General features: G+C 33.5%; 1 protein-coding gene across 3 annotated transcripts in view; it reads right to left on the bottom strand.

The window, feature by feature from the left end:
- Positions 1-17,933, bottom strand: part of ASCC3 (activating signal cointegrator 1 complex subunit 3) — a 318,336-nt gene that overhangs the window by 46,814 nt on the left and 253,589 nt on the right. The gene's annotated exons all lie outside the window — the stretch shown is intronic.

The raw sequence follows: 17,933 nt of genomic DNA, 5'->3' as shown, positions 1-17,933 counted from the left end.
CAGTAACTTTTAAGAGTCTGCTTTACCTGAGCAGATTACCGTGAGGAGAGGAAGGACACAACCAGAATGGGTTCATGCTTGGTCTCATGTAAATGTTATGTAACAGTAAACTAGTACTTCTATGTCACTGTACATATCATTGCCTCCATTGAACTCACTAAATCGCAGGTAAGAGGGCACTTGTACAGTGGGGATGGCAGCGGCTCAGTGTGAGAGACCAAAGAAGCTTTATGCTATAACTTAATTTCTGTCATGGGAAAAGTAAAACTTATAAAGTTAATGAGTTCTAGACTTTAAGTAGCACTTGATTAATTTGTAACATTCTGAGGCGTTAAAACAAACCAAAATTAGTTTCTCACATTCCAGTGCTGTCTTTTGGCCACTGAAGCTTTAGAAAAAGCATTTCAGTAAATTTCCCTAACAGGAGCCTTGTTTAATTTCTGTGCCATTCTGAAGTATTAAATTGTCATGTATTTTATAATAATATTTGTAAAGTAATCTGTCATTTACCAAGCTAGGTCCAGATATATCAAGGGATAAAAAAATATGTCTCATATATTTATTACTTCACATTGACCTTTATTTGATCATTAATCTATTAAAAACTAAGTGTGGTATAACTTTTTTCTATGTTATCACATATAATTCGTATTATTTCTAACACTGATCTGTATTTTATTTATATATTCAAACTGAATAAATCATATACAATCATATCAAACAAAATAAACCTAACATAAAAGACTGTTATACAGTGTAAGGTATACCTGGAATGAAATTAACATTCTAGGTTAAAGAAAAAAGTGAAAAAGAAATCCAAAGGTAGAAAACATTTATTGGAAAATGATAAAACTACAATCTAGCTAATTAAACAATAATAAATTGTTTTTTCAAATGTGCACACAATTTATTTCACTATAATAATCTATCAAAATACTTTTATTATATGCAGATGGAAAAAATGTACATGATGATAGATATAATTTTAATGTCCTATAAAATCTATGTGTGTTCCTTTCAAGGCTTATGTGAGTATGTGTGTCTTATTTGTTTCAATGTCTTAAACTTATGGGCATATTTTTGGCCTTCAACCAATTAGGGCAAGTGCAGAATCATTTGCTAAAAATAAATATAAACAAGAAGTAATACTTTAGTCTTTCTATTGTAAGAAGGACCACCTGGTTGACAGCTGGATTTTAAGGGATCTTACAATAGTGGGTACCAGCAGGTCTGTTGTACTTAAAATAATTTCAGTGGTAAGAATTCCATCAAGAACTTCTATTTCTCAGGATTTATAGCTAAGTCCTTAAAAAATTGCTCTTTGATGAAACTTGAAAAAAATTTCTCAGTTTTCAAAGATATAATGAAAATGCCTTATAACTTAACAATGTTTAGATATTTTTTCCTTTCAGATATAACAATACCAAGGCAATCAGGTTTGAGTTCTAAAAGTGGATACTGAGATTAACCACAATATATAGTAATTGTGTAAGGTTCAATATCATTCTGTATATTTAAAAACTAAACAAACTTTTTTCTTATCACCTTGCTTCTGCCTTTAAAACTTAACATATTTACTACAGGAAACTTCTTTATAATTGCATTTCTATAGACTATGAGAATATGTCAAACATAAAACAAAAACATTAAAACAAAAACTCAAAGTGGAAAGGACTAAGGCATACCATTAACACACTTCTAATATTTACTGAATATTCTTGTTCTAAGAGTTAAAAAATATATACACAAAAAGTTAAGTAAATCTAAAAGTGAAATATCAAAACAGGCCAATATACAAGAAATATCACAAGATAATACAAGAATAATTGCTAAATGAATGAAGCAAACACTGGCGCTATGAATTTAGAAAAGGCAATAATCACTGAAGCTGAATTAAGGAATATTTTAAGAGGGAGTCAAGCCAAGGTGGATGGATGGATATCAGACACATTGTCTAGATGGAAATCATAAACAAAGGTGTGAAGCTGAATATATACACATAATGTTTAAAGGTGAGAATAAGAAGGTTAATCAGGAGAAAGGGGAGGAAGTAATTTGTAAGAGTTTAATGGAAAGTACAGGTAAAAAAAGTAAGACTGTAGAGGGCCTTGAAAGTCAGGTTAAGAAAATAATGCTTTATTATGTATGTAATTTAAGATTGTGGAGGGGAGAAATCATGCAAATGATGTTTTAAGACATTAGTTAGCAGGGGTGGGTGAGTCAGGTGGATTAAAGAGGAAACTAAAGTTCTCACTCAGGAGACTGTTTAGCACAATTGTTTAGGAATAGTGTGATAAGAACCCAGGCAGAAGCTTAAAGAGTGAACAATTTTTTTTTAAACAGAGAAATTTGAAAATAAAATTATAAAGGAAGGATTGAATGAACTTGGTAATTGGTTTATTATGTGGAATTGGGAAGGGGAGAAGGAGGAATTAAAGATCACTCCAAAAAATTACCTTGGAGATAGGAAAGACTGTGAATACAACTGTCAGATAAAACAATGACAGGACTCCTCAGTCTTCTGGGCATGATAACAGCATTTTAGACATTCTGAGTTTGATTCACAGAGAAACAAAGAAGTGGGAATGTCTAATGAGCAAGCAGAAATGTGGAACTATAGTTCGTTCACAAGACAGGTCAGGACAAGTGACTATGCTATGTGATCTATATTTAAAGGCAATATTTTAAACTATAATAATTGTAGTATGACCTGGGAAAAGCAGATAATCAAGAAAAGGGATTTGTATTAATGGAACAACTAGAGGTAGGCACAGGAAAAGGAGCATAAGAAACAGAACTGGATATGATATGAGAGTACATTTTTAAGGATAAAGAGAGTATCAAGAAGTATCCAATGTCAAATACTATAAAAAGATCAGAGAATGAGCATTAAGAAAGACGATAGCACTGGTAATTAGGGGAATTAATTACTCTCTAAAAATTTTGGACATTTGTAATCCAGAATATAGTGAAGACCGAATGGATGGAAATAAAAATAAAAACAGTGGATTGAGATCTCATTTAAAAAAAAAATTGGCAGTGAATGCAAAAAATGAAATAAGATAGTAATTTAAGGTGGACGGTAAAATCAAATAAGGAGATTTCTTCTTCCCAAATTAGAGATGGGTTATATATGTTTGAAAGTGTATTTTTAAAAAATGTATTACATTGTGTTTATTCATTAGTTGATGGACATTTGGGTTGTTTCCACGTTTTGGCTAATATGAATAAATCTGCTATGAACCTTTGTGTACAAATTTTTATTTAAACACATTTCAATCCCTTTGAATATACACCTAGGAGTGAAAGTGGTGTGTCATATGATAACTCTGCTCAACATTTTGCTTAACTATTTTCCAAAGTGGCTGCACCATTTGCATTCCACCAGCAATGTATGAGGTTTCCAATTTCTTCACATTCTCTTCAACGCTTGGTACTGTCTGCCTCTTTATTACTATCCTAGTGGACGTGAAATGGCATCTCATTGTGGTTTTCATTTGCATTTTCCTAATTATTAATAATGTTGAACATTTTTTATGTGCTTATTGGCCATTTGTATATCTTCTTTGGAGATATGGTATTCAGATTTTTTTCCCATTTTTAAATTGAGTTGTCTTCTGATTATGGAGATATAAAAGCTTTTTTATATATTCTGGATACAAGTTCTTTATCATATATGATTTACAAACATTTTTTTCCATCCTCTGGGTTATCTTTTCACTTTCTTAATGGTACTATTTGCAGTAAAAGAGCTTTTAATTTTATGAAGTCCAATGTATCTATTTTTATTTTTGTTGCTTGTGCTTTTGGTGTTGTAACCAAAAAGCTATTGCCTATCTTAAGGTGATGAAAATTTACAACTGTTTCCTTCTACAAATACTTCTAAGAGTGTTATAGTTTGAGATTTTCCAGTTAGTTCTATGGTCAATTTAGAGTTAATTTTTATGTATGGTGTGAGAAAGGGCTCTAACTTTATTCTTTTGTATGTATATATCCAAGTTATCTTGGTAGTTTTTCTTACTGAGATTTAGTACATTTTCTTGAATAGGTATTTCTCCGTTTGCTGCATGCTCTTAGGAGAACTTTCAAAGACTTTTAGTGGTTGACACTTTTATAGCTTTCTAGCAGTTAGAACTGAGTTTCCCTGTGGAGAGGGTCTGTTGTGCTCCTCACACTGCCATTCAGTCTCTCTCTTCAGTACATTTTTACACTGCTACAATAGGCCAAAATATAGACCACACTTCCCTAAGATCCCCTCTCTCCTCTTTTTATTGAATAGAAGAGAGAGATTATTGAGTATTTTCTCCTACTATGGAGACAATAAGGTGTTCTTGAAATTGCCCCTATTTTGAAACCAGACAGAACTGAGTTGAATGCTGATTCTGCCACTTTCTAAAATTTTCAATGCCTCAGTTTTCTCATCTATAAAAGTGAATAATATGTACTCCAAAGAGTACTGTTATATTCTGAGAAAAACATAAGATAACATATGTAGAACATAGTAACTGTAGATTATAGGCATTTTTTTTATTTTGAATAAAAATGGGTACTGCCTACCATCTAGAATTAACTATTTTTGGGGAGTTGGAGCATATAATTTGATAATGAAAGGGACATTCTTTTCAGTGCCTAGCATAGTCCCATACATTGAGATGATTCATATAAATTTGTTGAATAAACAGATCACATAAAAAGCTTATTTTTCTTTTCCTAGGAAAAAACGAACTGAAGAATGGAACTAGTGCTAAGCAAAAAATGCCATTTCATTTCTTTTATATATTTATACTGACCATTTTTTCTTAATCATTTTAATTTTCGATAATTTCTCTTCAATGTGATATAACAATATTTAAATAGTGCTTAACAGTTTGCCAAGTGCTTCAACAATATTATTATATATTAAAAAAATCAACTCTGTGAAGCAAGATAGTTATTATCATTTCTATTTTACTAGTAAAGAAATAAGCTCAGTGAGAATAAGATAATTACTGTGATGGTAGTGGTGTAGTTGTGCTAAATCAAAGTCACCTTCTTTCTGTTATGAGTTTTCATTATGTAGGTCTTTACAACTACAAAGTTGTGTAAAAAAGCAAGAATCATAACTACTCTTAAATATGCCAACCAATTAAAAATTAGTCATCAAGCATTCTTATCAATTTAACATTATCAGCTATCCCTAGCCATCACTCAACAACTTTGTCAGTCTCTAATTGTATGAAATCAATTGAATAATATAATGCAAAGCAATAAAAATTGATTTCAAAGTGAAACTAAGAATCTTGGAAGAGACACCTTAATATCATCAAATCAATGAAAGTGATCCTGAAGAAAGTGTATGAATTACAAGCAAATCTAATGGCAAATAAGAATCAGGCAGAGTTAGGCTGACTAACCCTGAGAGAAAGTTTATAATAGTAAGTGGCAGAATCAACATTCAACCCAATTCTGACTGGTTCCAAAATTGGGGTACCTTCAAGTATACCTTATTGTCTTTATGAGCAAAATAGGAGAAAATACTCAATAACCTCTCTCTTGTTTTCAAAAAACCAATACTCTTTGGGAAATGTGGTCCATATTTTGGTTTATTATGATACTATAAGAAAAATACATATAACTAATGATACTGTAAATGCTCTCAAAAACAAATGATTTAAATAACAAAGTATTAAGGGAGGTTATTGGGAAAATTGATGATATCCTAAAGTATATTTTTAGAAAAAATGATTTTCTGTATAACTATGTGGTAAAAGTTAAACTCAAAGTGAATGTATTATAGCCTGCTTTGGTTAGGAAGAAAAATGTGGCTATCCCGAAAATTTCTGAAAAATTCTTATAAATATTCTAATTCTCTACTTGATTCATTAATATATTGTTTAAAATTAAGGATTAATAAAATAATCAATTTGTTCTTTTGAAATAATGTTTCTTATGAAGATAGAAAGTCAAATGCTGCTACAGAATTAATCATATGATTTGCAAGCCATATTTGAAAAAGACAACTTTGAAAAAGTCATGATGCAATGGGTAAAATGAAGAAACTAGAGATTTGTGGGGGTTTTTTGTTCCTTATTTATGTTGGGAACAGCATTTAAAGATACTGTAGTTTTCTTCTGAGTGGGACAGATAGCTGGCAATAAGAGCCGGCTTATTTGGTATAGACTGAGGAAATGATTACTTAAATTTATTATCAAACACTACTACCTCAAAAATGATTTAACAAACTGCTTGAGGCTTCTTCCTAGTTTCTCAGTTATTTCTCTAGCACCTCTGAGACTTGCTTCCTTTTATTCCATATTATGTCCTCTGGCTATTTCATCATGACTAGTAAGCCTTCCCAACACTTACAAATCTCGCATTTTCATAGGAGCTTCTTCTATGAAGTATTAATCTTTGAATTCTACTTAGTGCTTTAAAAATGTATATCTCCTCTTAAACTAAAAAATGCTCTTGGTAAAACAAAATTTGAACTCAGTATTAACAAAAATCCAAAACTTAACTAAAAGACAGGTTTACTTCATTATGTGATAAATCATGGGAAGGACCAATTTTAAATAAATATACCAGAACATATGTATGTCATGTCATTCAAAATAAATGCCTGGGAGGTTACAAATGCATTTCAATAGGGCTTTCACTACTCAAAACATTTTGAAGCTCCTTTTTGGCAGTGCAGTCAGAATGACTTTAGAAACTAAATGTTATCGTGCAGTCATAACTGATTTTACAACCAAATATTACAGTGCCTAACTTAATCAACAAACTTATTCACTTGATTTGGCTTTAAATAACTTCCTGTTATTTTTTCAAAGCAAAAGTAAAAAAAGACACAAAACCAAAAACAACCATTCATTGATGACATTTTGCTCAAAATAATCAAAACAATGTGCCATAGGGCCTAGAAGGAGTTATTATTTTTGTAATAACAGAACCTAATAAAAATAGCTTTTCAAGATAATAATCTTGAGACAATAGTCGTTGGATGTATAGATTTTGTTATGTTTGTTAATAATATCACCTAACTTTATTTTGAAGCCCATATTCATTGCTCAAAAGAGAAACATTCGGGTAGATCACATATTAAGGTATGGGAAACAGGTGTCACATGGAAATCATAAATTGGGAGAATAAAAATAAAACCATTAAAAATAGACTGGATGTAAATTAAAAAACAAAAAACCCAAGTGCTAATCAGATAGCTAATGCCATGTCTTTCTGGTAATATATTAATATTTAGGTGAGTACTTTGGACATCTAACTTAGAGTTTGTTTAGTCAGAAAGTTTTAGCTTTAGTTCATGTTTGTAAAAATTAAATGTTTTAAGTTATTAACTCATAAAATTAATTAGTTCCTAATATGTAGAAAAAGAAAATCAATATTCAATATTCAATATTTTGGCTCCAGGGTAAACTTTAAAGAAGATATATTTAAAGACAACAAAGAAAAATAGAGATTTTCAGTACCAGATGTCGGGGAAGATCCCATTTGGATTTGAGCTACTTAAATTTGCAATCATGTATTTATACATCTAACAGAGCTTCTGTTTCCCCCAGAATCAGAAAATTAACTAGCTTTGTAGCATCTTCCTTGATCTGCCACCCGTGCCCTGAGGATTAGAGACTCCACCTGAGCTTGTTTTACAAGCATAACAGAAAAAATTAATCTCTGCTGGCAGCGCTCCCACTGGGATACTGATGAATAATGATATCCCTCTTTTGCTGCCCTCTCAGTCCACTAGAAAAGCCACTCTAACCCGGCAACGTGGAAACTGCTGAAACCATTCCAGCTGTGGATTAGCAGGCAGTCAAGCATCCATCTGCTCTGTGTGAATCAAGAGAAAGCAAACATGCATTCTTATGGCTAAAGTCATGCTCAAACCCCAAAACATCTTAGAGGAACACACATACACACACACTCACAGGTAACAGGCAAGCACATACTGTAAGCTAAATTAACCCAATTCCTCAATTTAGTTCACATTTCCTTGGTGCTTTAAATATTGGAAAACAAAGTATGCACATGTTCAGTGGTACAACTCTTAAGAGTACAACTTTTAAGTTTAGTATTCATGTGGGGATGATTCACTAGATATTAAACTTTTAGAGTACAATATGAGAACACATCAGGTGCATACACACACACACACACACACACACACACACACTCTGGCAGATTCTCAAATGTGGCAACCAACTACCTGTTTTATAAAGTAAGACTGTTTGTGGTGTGACTTTATTCATTAACTTTTGGTCTACAAATAGCAAAACTGCATTTATTAGGACTCTATTGGCTATTTATTAATGAGCTCTCCAGCACTTTAATATATCCATAATGTGATAGACTGATGTTTAAAATGACAGCCTCAGGACTCTGAAAGATCTTTATGGGTCTTCTGCATCACCAAAAAAAATATATATGTATATGTGTGTGTGTGTATATATATATATATACATATATTAGTACAGTTCTAAATATATTTTGTTGTATTAAATTTCTTGAATTCTGAAATCTATAAGATATATAGGTAGAAACTTCATTAACAAAAATATTTTAAATAATCATCAAATCATATTCCCAGTCTATGTTTAAAAAAAAAATCCCACTCTGCTTTTAAATTTCAGTCTGGCATAACCCATGCCACTTTGGTGTGGGTCTCAAGTGACAATTTATTCATCATTTTTCTCTGCTTTTAGTTGCATTTACTGATTATTTTGATGTCTTAACTGAATCTCTCCTCTTTCTCCCTTCTTCCTCCTTCACTGATTAAAAAAGTAAAAGTAGTTCAAGGTCACAACCCTTTCTATGCAAAAGCAAAGAAACAATGTCAGCTTAGGCACTGGTTTTGCCAGACCGTTTATTTGTTCATCTATCAAAAGAAGATGACACCTGTTTGACATTTATCTTACAACTTTTATGACACTGCTTAATAAATAACTGAAAATACCTACACAAAGATGGTACAAAGGACTTATATCTAATAAGTTGAAGCAAGTATACAAAGAAGAATTCTCTGTTACTAATAGAAATGTTGAGATTTTAGGCCGGGCGCGGTGGCTCACGCCTGTAATCCTAGCGCTCTGGGAGGCCGAGGCGGGTGGATTGCTCAAGATCAGGAGTTTGAAACCAGCCTGAGCAAGAGCGAGACCCCGTCTCTACCATAAATAGAAAGGAATTAATTGGCCAACTAATATATATAGAAAAATGAGCCGGGTATGGTGGTGCATGTCTGTAGTCCCAGCTACTCGGGAAGCTGAGGCAGGAGGATCGCTTGAGCCCATGAGTTTGAGGTTGCTGTGAGCTGGGCTGACACCATGGCACTCACTCTAGCCTGGGCAACAAAGTGAGACTCTGTCTCAAAAAAAAAAAAAAAAGAAATGTTGAGATTTTAAAACTGAGATTACAGTGCTTCTGCCAAACTGCATTATTCTTCTGAGTTAAATACAAGATACAAAGAGTATTAAAAAGTTTACAATTTTATGTATCTGAGGAGAATGACATTTGGAAATCCCTCCTACCCTGATTTTTTTTAAAGCAAAGTGAATTCTAACTTTCTGAAATAATCACATTTCTGAGACATGCTTATATTCCATTGGATTGTCAGATGGAAGACACTGTTAAATAAGTGGAGTCCTTTTTCAAGAGAATGTATGTTAAAATAAAATGCAGATGGTATGAATAATACTACTATAAAAAGATCATTTCTGTATATTTTATTTGGTAATAATAACAAAATTTTTCAGAGTATATCTAAGTATGAGAATGGGGCACATGCATTTCTTTGCATTTAGAAATCAAAAGATATTCAGCTTATAATGCATCACTGAAGAAGAAATTCCTCTAGGCTTCTGCCATAATATTATGACCCAGCATAAAAATACTTATTTTAGTCCTTCTCATGGTGGGAAGACTACATTTTGCTAAGAATTATTAATCAATGCTTAAATCTTTTTCTTAAAAGACCTTTTCCAAACTATTCATTTAAATTGTAAATAATTGTCTATTGTCTGACAAAGCAAGAATAAATATTTTAATACTAGAGTATGCATTTACAGCTATAAAAAAACAAACCGAAACAAAACTCACATTTTCCCACTGATTTCCTTTCAAAAACTTAAGTTTATCTTTCAGTAGTTACAAATTTATTCTGAGAGAGAGAGATTGGTTTTTTAAAGAAAATTTTCTAGCTTTTTACTTTTGTCTTTTTTATTATAAATAATGCTGTGATGAACATCTGTGTACATATATCATGACAATACACTATTTTGTTAGGATAGATTGCTAGCAATGGAATTATAACACCAAGAAGCAGAAATTTTTTAAAGCCTTTTTAAAAAAAACCTTTGATAGATATTATCAAATTACTTTCTAGAAGGACTGGGTCAATGAAAACTATTTAGCAGTGTTTGGGAATATCTGACTCACAGTGTTCTCATAAATGAGTATTATCTTTTTGAATTTCCAACAATTTAATAGGCTAAAAAGATTGCTATTCTTTGTTTCAATTCATATTTTCTTGATCACCAAGAAAGTTGAGTTTTTCCTTTATATTTGTTAAAAATAAATTTCTTCTTCTGTAAATTGTTATTTAATGCCCTCTTTTCATTTTACCACTGGAGTGTTAGTGACTGTTTTTTCAATGTTATGATTTTAAAAAATAATTTTTAAATATACTTTTCTTTTGTCTATAATAATTATGACAAATATCAGGCGCTTTTAAATTATATATATAGACATATACATATTCTACATTTGTATGAAGGCAAATTTACCCATAGAATTTTCTTTTGTAATTCTACAATCCTTTAGGCTTTTTGTGTTTTTTCCCTTCCCCCCCCTTTAAAATTTTAATATCATGCTTGGTTTTAATTCTTAATCTAACTGAAGTTTATTCTGGTATACACTACAAAATTAGAATCTAAAGAGTATTTTTCCATAAAGTTATACAACTCGCCCAATAATATTTACAGAATTAAACTTTCCCTTAACCAATGATTTATGATGTTTCCTTTTTATTTGGTTAGTGTTTCACACAGATGATAAGTGAGATGGGTCTTTACCAATATGTACAAAGTGTCCTGGCAGCGGTGGGAAGGAGGCATGCTTGGTGGATTAGCATGAGCTTTGTAAAGGAGTAAGAGAGAAGAGCAGTTGAAGACAGAGGCTATTCTTACTCCATTTTATAATCCCATATGGCAGTCTAAGGCAGCGGTTCCTCAACCTTTTTGGCACCAGGAACCAGTTTCATGGAAGACAATTTTTCCACCAACAGGAGAGTGGGGGAGGCGGAGCTCAGGCAGTGATGTGAGCCATGGGCAGGGGTGGGGGGGTCGGCTGTAAATACAGATGAAGCTTTGCTCGGTCACCCCACTGCTCACCTCCTGCTGTGTCGCAGTCCCCCTTCCTGAGTTTTATGGAAGACAATTTTTCCAGGGACCATGGACACGGGGAGTGGGGAGGTGGGGGGTTTGGAGCAGGAAGGGGCATGGGGGATTTCTGTGGCCCAGTCCCTAACAGGAGGTTGGGAACCGCAGGTCTAAGGAATCTGGATTTATCTTATAAGGTTTTTTGAATAGAAGAGAATAATGGTATTTGTCCTATGTAGATATGATTTATATAAATTATAATACATCAACTATTAGAATTTGCTGCCAATATTAAAATATTAACAAAATTAGTAACAACAGATATGAGTGATTATCATATAGTAGTTAATGTACTAAGGCTTTACACACATTATTTTACTTAATCCTCCCTTTGTTTTATAAAAGACATAAAATCCTCCCTTTATAAAGCAAAACTTGGAGAGATTAGCCAAAGTCACATAGTTAGAAAATGGTGCAGTTATGTCTGCTTGACTCTAAAGCTCATGTTCTTTTTAAATTAATATTCAAAATATTTCTTTGTTTTTAAAAGTGTTTCACTGTAGAATGTTTTCATTTATTTTTAACTTATATATAATAGTTGTACATATTTATGGAGTACATATTTATGGAGTACATGTGGTTTTTTTTTTTTTTTTTTTACCACTTTCATACAATGTATAATGGTCAAATCAGGGTAAGTTGGATATCCATCACCTGAAACATTTATCATTTCTTTGCATCAGGAATACTCTAAATATTATCTTCTAGCTATTTTGAAATAAACTACAAATTCTTAACCATAGTCACCCCACTGTGCTATTGAATACTAGACCTTAATCCTTCTATCTAACAGTATGTTTGTACCTACTAACTAACCTCTCCATTCCCCTACCCGCCCACTACCCCACTCCTTCCCAGCCTCTGGCGATCATCTTTCTACTCTCTACTTCCATGAAATCAGTTTTTCTAAAAAGTTTCCACATATGAGTGAGAACATGCAATATTTATCTTTCTATGTGTGGCTTATTTTACTCAACATAATCAGTTTCATCTACGTTTAAAACCTATGTTCTTTGTAACCTGACTTTCAGGATACTCCAGATGTGCTGGTAACAGTTACATTTTAAGACTGCTAATATCAAACTATAATTAATTCTTAGACATAAAGGTGCTCCCTTTTTGAAGACATGGACCACATCTTAACTATAATTGTTCCTCTTACACCTAAAATATAGTTAGTAGGTGCTAAATAAATACCCATTGCATAAACTGTTGAAGATGTGTGTTTAAGAATTATCTGTATAATAGTAATAGGTATAGAACAAATAAGTTTCCAATTAAAAGAATATAAAAGACAAGCAAGAGAAACTGTAACTACTAAAGGAGGCCAAGAATAAGTTATAGTAGAGGAAGAAAAGGCTGGAAGAGATTAGAAAAGTGCTGTATCTATTAGAAGAGAATGAATGAACATTTAGTCCCTCATTAAAAATTAAAATGAAGTAACTCTTTGTGTAAAAAATGCTTGTTTTTGAAAATCTATAGTTTGCAAATACCTAGACTTTAAACATTGTTCCTTGCCCCCAGTATCATATTTAATAATGTAATATTTTCCTAATTATTCAGGATGAGAAATTACTAAATATCACAGCCCAACCTAGAAGTTGGCATTACTAAAGAACTAGATTAAAATGACCAGAGCTTTAACTACAACTGAATCAAGAGAATATTTCAAATTAGCCTAATAAAATGGCCAATTTGCTTTGCCTGATTTTTCTCTTAGCCAGGTTCCCAATGGCTTCCTGAATGTTTTGCAGATTACTGCTTACTCCCCAAAGAAACAACATTTTTCTTACTAATATAGCTTCCTCATAGCTTTCAAGCCCAAGTTTCTAATTCAAAGAAGTGCTAATCCATTTAAAAAGCATCTCAGTGAAGGAGTAATCACCCAGCCATAATCACTATTACTAATCATAATTACTTTATGATTTCTTCTAATTACTAAGTGGTTTTTAACAAATATAAATAGATGAGCACTCTTAGAGGAGGACAGACATTAGTCTGGAAGCCAGAGTGATGTCTCGTTAAAGAATCTCAGTGCTTTTTTATTTGGAGGTGGGATGATGTGGCAGTGGAGAATCATTACTTTTACAGACTTTGTCACTCCCCTGTTGTACTATAAAACCCAGAGCCATGGATGGCCTTTTGGAAAATATTAACCCAGGAGAGAGGAAAAAGGGGACAAAGGGAGTAGGGCAAAGCAATCTAAGAGAGAAAACTCAGATGATGTCACAGGGGTAGGGGGTTTTGGAGATGGGCATGGGTGGGAGGCTGGGATGGGAGGTAAGTATGTGAGATGATTGCTATGCTAATTTGTTTCACTACGGTAACCATTTTACTGTATATATGTACCTCATAACATCATATTGTCTTAAATGTACAACATAATATTTATTTAAAGAAAAAAGAAATGTCACTTAAGAGCATAGATCACTTGGGAGCAGAAGAGATACATGACCCTTTTCTTTATTCCTCCAAGCTACTAATAATGAAATAAAACATTTCTTAGTCTAATAGGGCCACTCTTCTGATAGTCAGAGACAGACTAAGTGGTCTGAACCCCTAAAAAAAGTAAAAGTGTCTAGAGTAAAGCAGCTTTGACTTCAAAACAAAAGCAAAAAACTAATAAACCCAAACCCAAACAACATAATACAAATCAAAAAACCTATCTAGAATGAGGTCAATTATGTTCTAACACATATCCCTTAAATTTGTATGATTTATAACATTTACATATTAATTATCTAATTACCTTATTAGATATTCACATGAAGCTTGTGAAAATAAATAGGGCAGGTATGACTGCACATCTTTTAATGAATAAGAAAACTGAGGCTTAGAGAGATTAAATGACTTGCTGCTTACATGATGAGGTTAAAATGGTCATGCTAAGATTTGAACCCATGTTTCTGAAATGCAAACACCATATTAATTCCACTCTACTATGACCACCTCAATCTATTAATGGTTTTTGCCTACATTTACAAGTCATTCTCCACCATCTTAGTTTCAGCTGATGACCTTGCTTCTTAGTTTACAAAAAAATTAAAGCAAACAGAAGGAAATATACTCATTATCTCATCACCCAATAGCAGACTCCTTGAATCTGTACTCTAAAACTCTGTCTTCTGTTACAATTGGATTAAATTGTCTCTGCTTGTACCTAAGGCCAATTCTTCCATTTACGTATTGATTCTCATTTTCCTTTTGTCTTCTTAAGGACTTTTCTCTTTGCTGTATCCTTTTGTTCCTCTCTACAAGATCCTTTCCATCAGCATATAAATATATTGCACCATCTTTTTTTATTAAGATATATAAGTAAAATTTATTTTATCCTTTAGAAAGACAAAGAGAATGAGAGAGAGGGGAGTGGGGAAGAGAACAGACAGATGGCGTGGCATCCCCAAAAAAGAGAAAGGAAGATGCCAATGATACTGTAACATCTTAATAAAAAAAAAAAAAGAAAACAGATTCCATATTACCCCCCACCCCCGACCCAGCTCCACATAAGGGAGGATACTCCTACCTGTATTTGCTGTCTCTACTTTCTTAAAATCCATTCTGTCTTTAGTCCTCTCAAAAAACGGTTTTTGTCTCTACCACTCCACTAAAATTACTCACTAGACACACTTAGGATCTCCATTTTATCTAAACACATCTACCGTGTTTCCCAGAAAATAAGACAGGGTCTTATATTTATTTTTCCTCAAGAAGACAACCTAGGGCTTATTTTCAGGGGATGTGTTATTTTCCCCTCAAAGCCTCAGCTTGCAGCACGCCATGCACAGGAGGGCCAGGACCTGACAGGGGGAGCCAACCTTGTTGGTGGGGCTGCCCGCACCCTTCTGGTCACCTCTGGGATAGTAGCTGTCATGATGGGGCAGATGAGAAGGGCTGCTTGTCCGTCTTCTTTACCACTCCAGGATGAAATGCAGGGTTGTGCAGATACGCTGCGCTGCATAGCCATGCCCATCACTAGGTCTTATTTTCAGGGTAGGGCTTATATTGCGCAAATGCTTAGAAATCCTGCTAGGGCTTATTTTATGGGTAGGTCTTATTTTCAGGGAAACACGGTAGGATCTCCATCTTACCAAGTCAAATGATTAACCTCAGCTCTTATCTAACTCTATATCTCAATGATCTTTAACTCAGTTAATCACCGTCCCTTTCTTGAGATCCTTTTTCTGGTTGGCTCCTAGGACAATGAATTCTCTTGGAAGTTTTTCTTCTTGCATATCATTTCTCAATCTCAGTTTTCTTTGCTGACACACCTCCTTCTCTCGCCATCCTCTACATGCTAGAGTTTCCAGAGCTCAACTTCCAGACCTCTCATCAATACTGACTGCCCAGATGATCTTAAGCAACCCCATGCTTAGAAACCTTGAAAATCATCCATATGACTGTCACCAGTTCCCCCCTCCTCCAAGACAAATACACACCCTACTCTTTACCCAGTGTTGTTCACCTCAATACACAGTGTTCTCTCTCACTGAGTTGTACAGGCTCAAACCTTAGCATCACCTTAATTTATTTTCTTTACTTATAATTAATTCATCATCAATTCCTATTGATTCAACCTTTTAAACATCCTGAGTCTGACTACTTTTCACCACTTCAACTTGTAACCACTCTATCCAAGCTACCATCTTCTTTCACCTGGACTTTCTGTAACAGCCAGTTCTCTACAAAGAAGCTAGAGTGGTCTTTTTCAGTATAAATAACACCACATCACTCATATGATCAAAATCTCTCCAGTGGCTTCTCTGAACACTTAAGGATGAAATCTAAACTCCTTCCCATAGTCCTTGATGATCTTGCCCCTACCTACCATGCCTTCCTTATGCTCACTCCATGCTAAGCATACTCTGGCTTTCTGCTATTCCTTGAAACTGCCAAGTAACTCCTGCTTCCTCTGCCTTTGTTTTTCCTTCTGCCTACAATTTCTTCCCCAAGACTTTCTCATGACTTGTTGCTTCATGTTATTCAGTTCTCTGTTCAAATATAATTTCTTCTGAAAGGCTTTCCTTAACCATCCTAAACTATCCTATGAAAAACAGCTTCCTCTAATTACCTTCAGATTTTTACTTTAGTTTTTCCTTTGGACTTATATCCACCTGAAATTATATTTCATGTTTGTTTTTCAACCCCATTGCAAATATAAGGTCCATGGGTGCCAACACCATCAGCCCAGTTTTCTGTTATAGCCCCCAATGCCTGGAACATAATATATACTCAATAAATATTGACATTAAATATAATAATAGCTAATATTTACTAAGTACTATAAATCAGCAAAGGACTGTCCTAAGTGTTTTATCTGTATGACCTAATTTAATCTTTCCAACAACCTCATGAAGTATTTATTATTACTATCTCCATTAAATATATGAGGAAACTGAGGCCCAGAGATTAAAGAAGTTTATCCAAGGCAGAGATAGGATTTGAACCTGTGCAGTTTGGGGACATACACAAAGAGTGGCATCACAAAAGTCACAGATCTGGAATCATTCTCCATCTGAACTATTAGCTCTTTTCTTTAAAAAGAAAGACTATAAAAAGAACTAGTCAGAAGGATTAATGGAACAAGAAACTGACTTGTGAGAAAATAATCAGGAGAAATTTCTATATAGACTATGCTATAGATGTCTATCTGTAAACCCCCCCCCCCATTCATGTTAAATCCTAACTCCCAACATGATAGCATTTGAGGGTCGGGCCTTGAGGGGGGTGATTAGATCATGGGAGAAGAGCTCTCATGAGTGGAATTAGTGCCCTTATAAAAGAGACTCCAGAGAGATCTCTTGCTCTTTCTGCCATATGAGGATACAACTAGAAGATGGCCATCTGTGATCCAGGAAGCAGGCCCTCACCAGACACTGAATCTGCTGATGCCTTTATCTTGAACTTCATAGCCTCTAAAATTGTACGAAATACATGCCTGTCATTAAAGCCACCCAATCTATGGTATTTTTGGTATAGCAGCTTGAAAGGACTAAGACAGACTAAATAATGACTAAGGTATGAGGAGTACTGGTAGTCTGACAACAACCCATGATATAGGAGAATAATCTATTATTTATTAAGTATAAGGAAATATAGCACCAAGAATAACAAACAAATTAAGAAATAGTAATTGTGCTGTTTTCATTAAAAAAAAAAAACTTCTAAAGAGTCAATAAAGCAAGGAGATGGTTAAACATAATGATTTGTTTTTAAACACACTGGAGATATACTTCACAATAATTTATATAAAATGTATCTCGAATTGTGTTAATACAGTTTTTTTAGTACATAGGAATTCTACTGCATTTCTCTATGTTGTTACATAAAGAAAAGGCCTAGCATGTTAGCTAATCTAAAAGGCTGTTTGTCTTTTAGTACCAAGGAGTATTTTCTATGATTATTTTTTCCTATTAAGATTCCATGTTTCTACAATAACATAATATTGTAGGACTTTGCTTATTTGGGGGTTGAAGAGACTGTTAGAATGTTTAATTTTTCTTTCACTCTATTACA

This window comes from Microcebus murinus, chromosome 5 (genome assembly GCF_040939455.1).
Source record: "Microcebus murinus isolate Inina chromosome 5, M.murinus_Inina_mat1.0, whole genome shotgun sequence".
Lineage (NCBI taxonomy): Eukaryota > Metazoa > Chordata > Mammalia > Primates > Cheirogaleidae > Microcebus > Microcebus murinus.
Note: the sequence above shows the minus strand (reverse complement) of the source record. Positions and strands in the feature narration are given on the sequence as shown.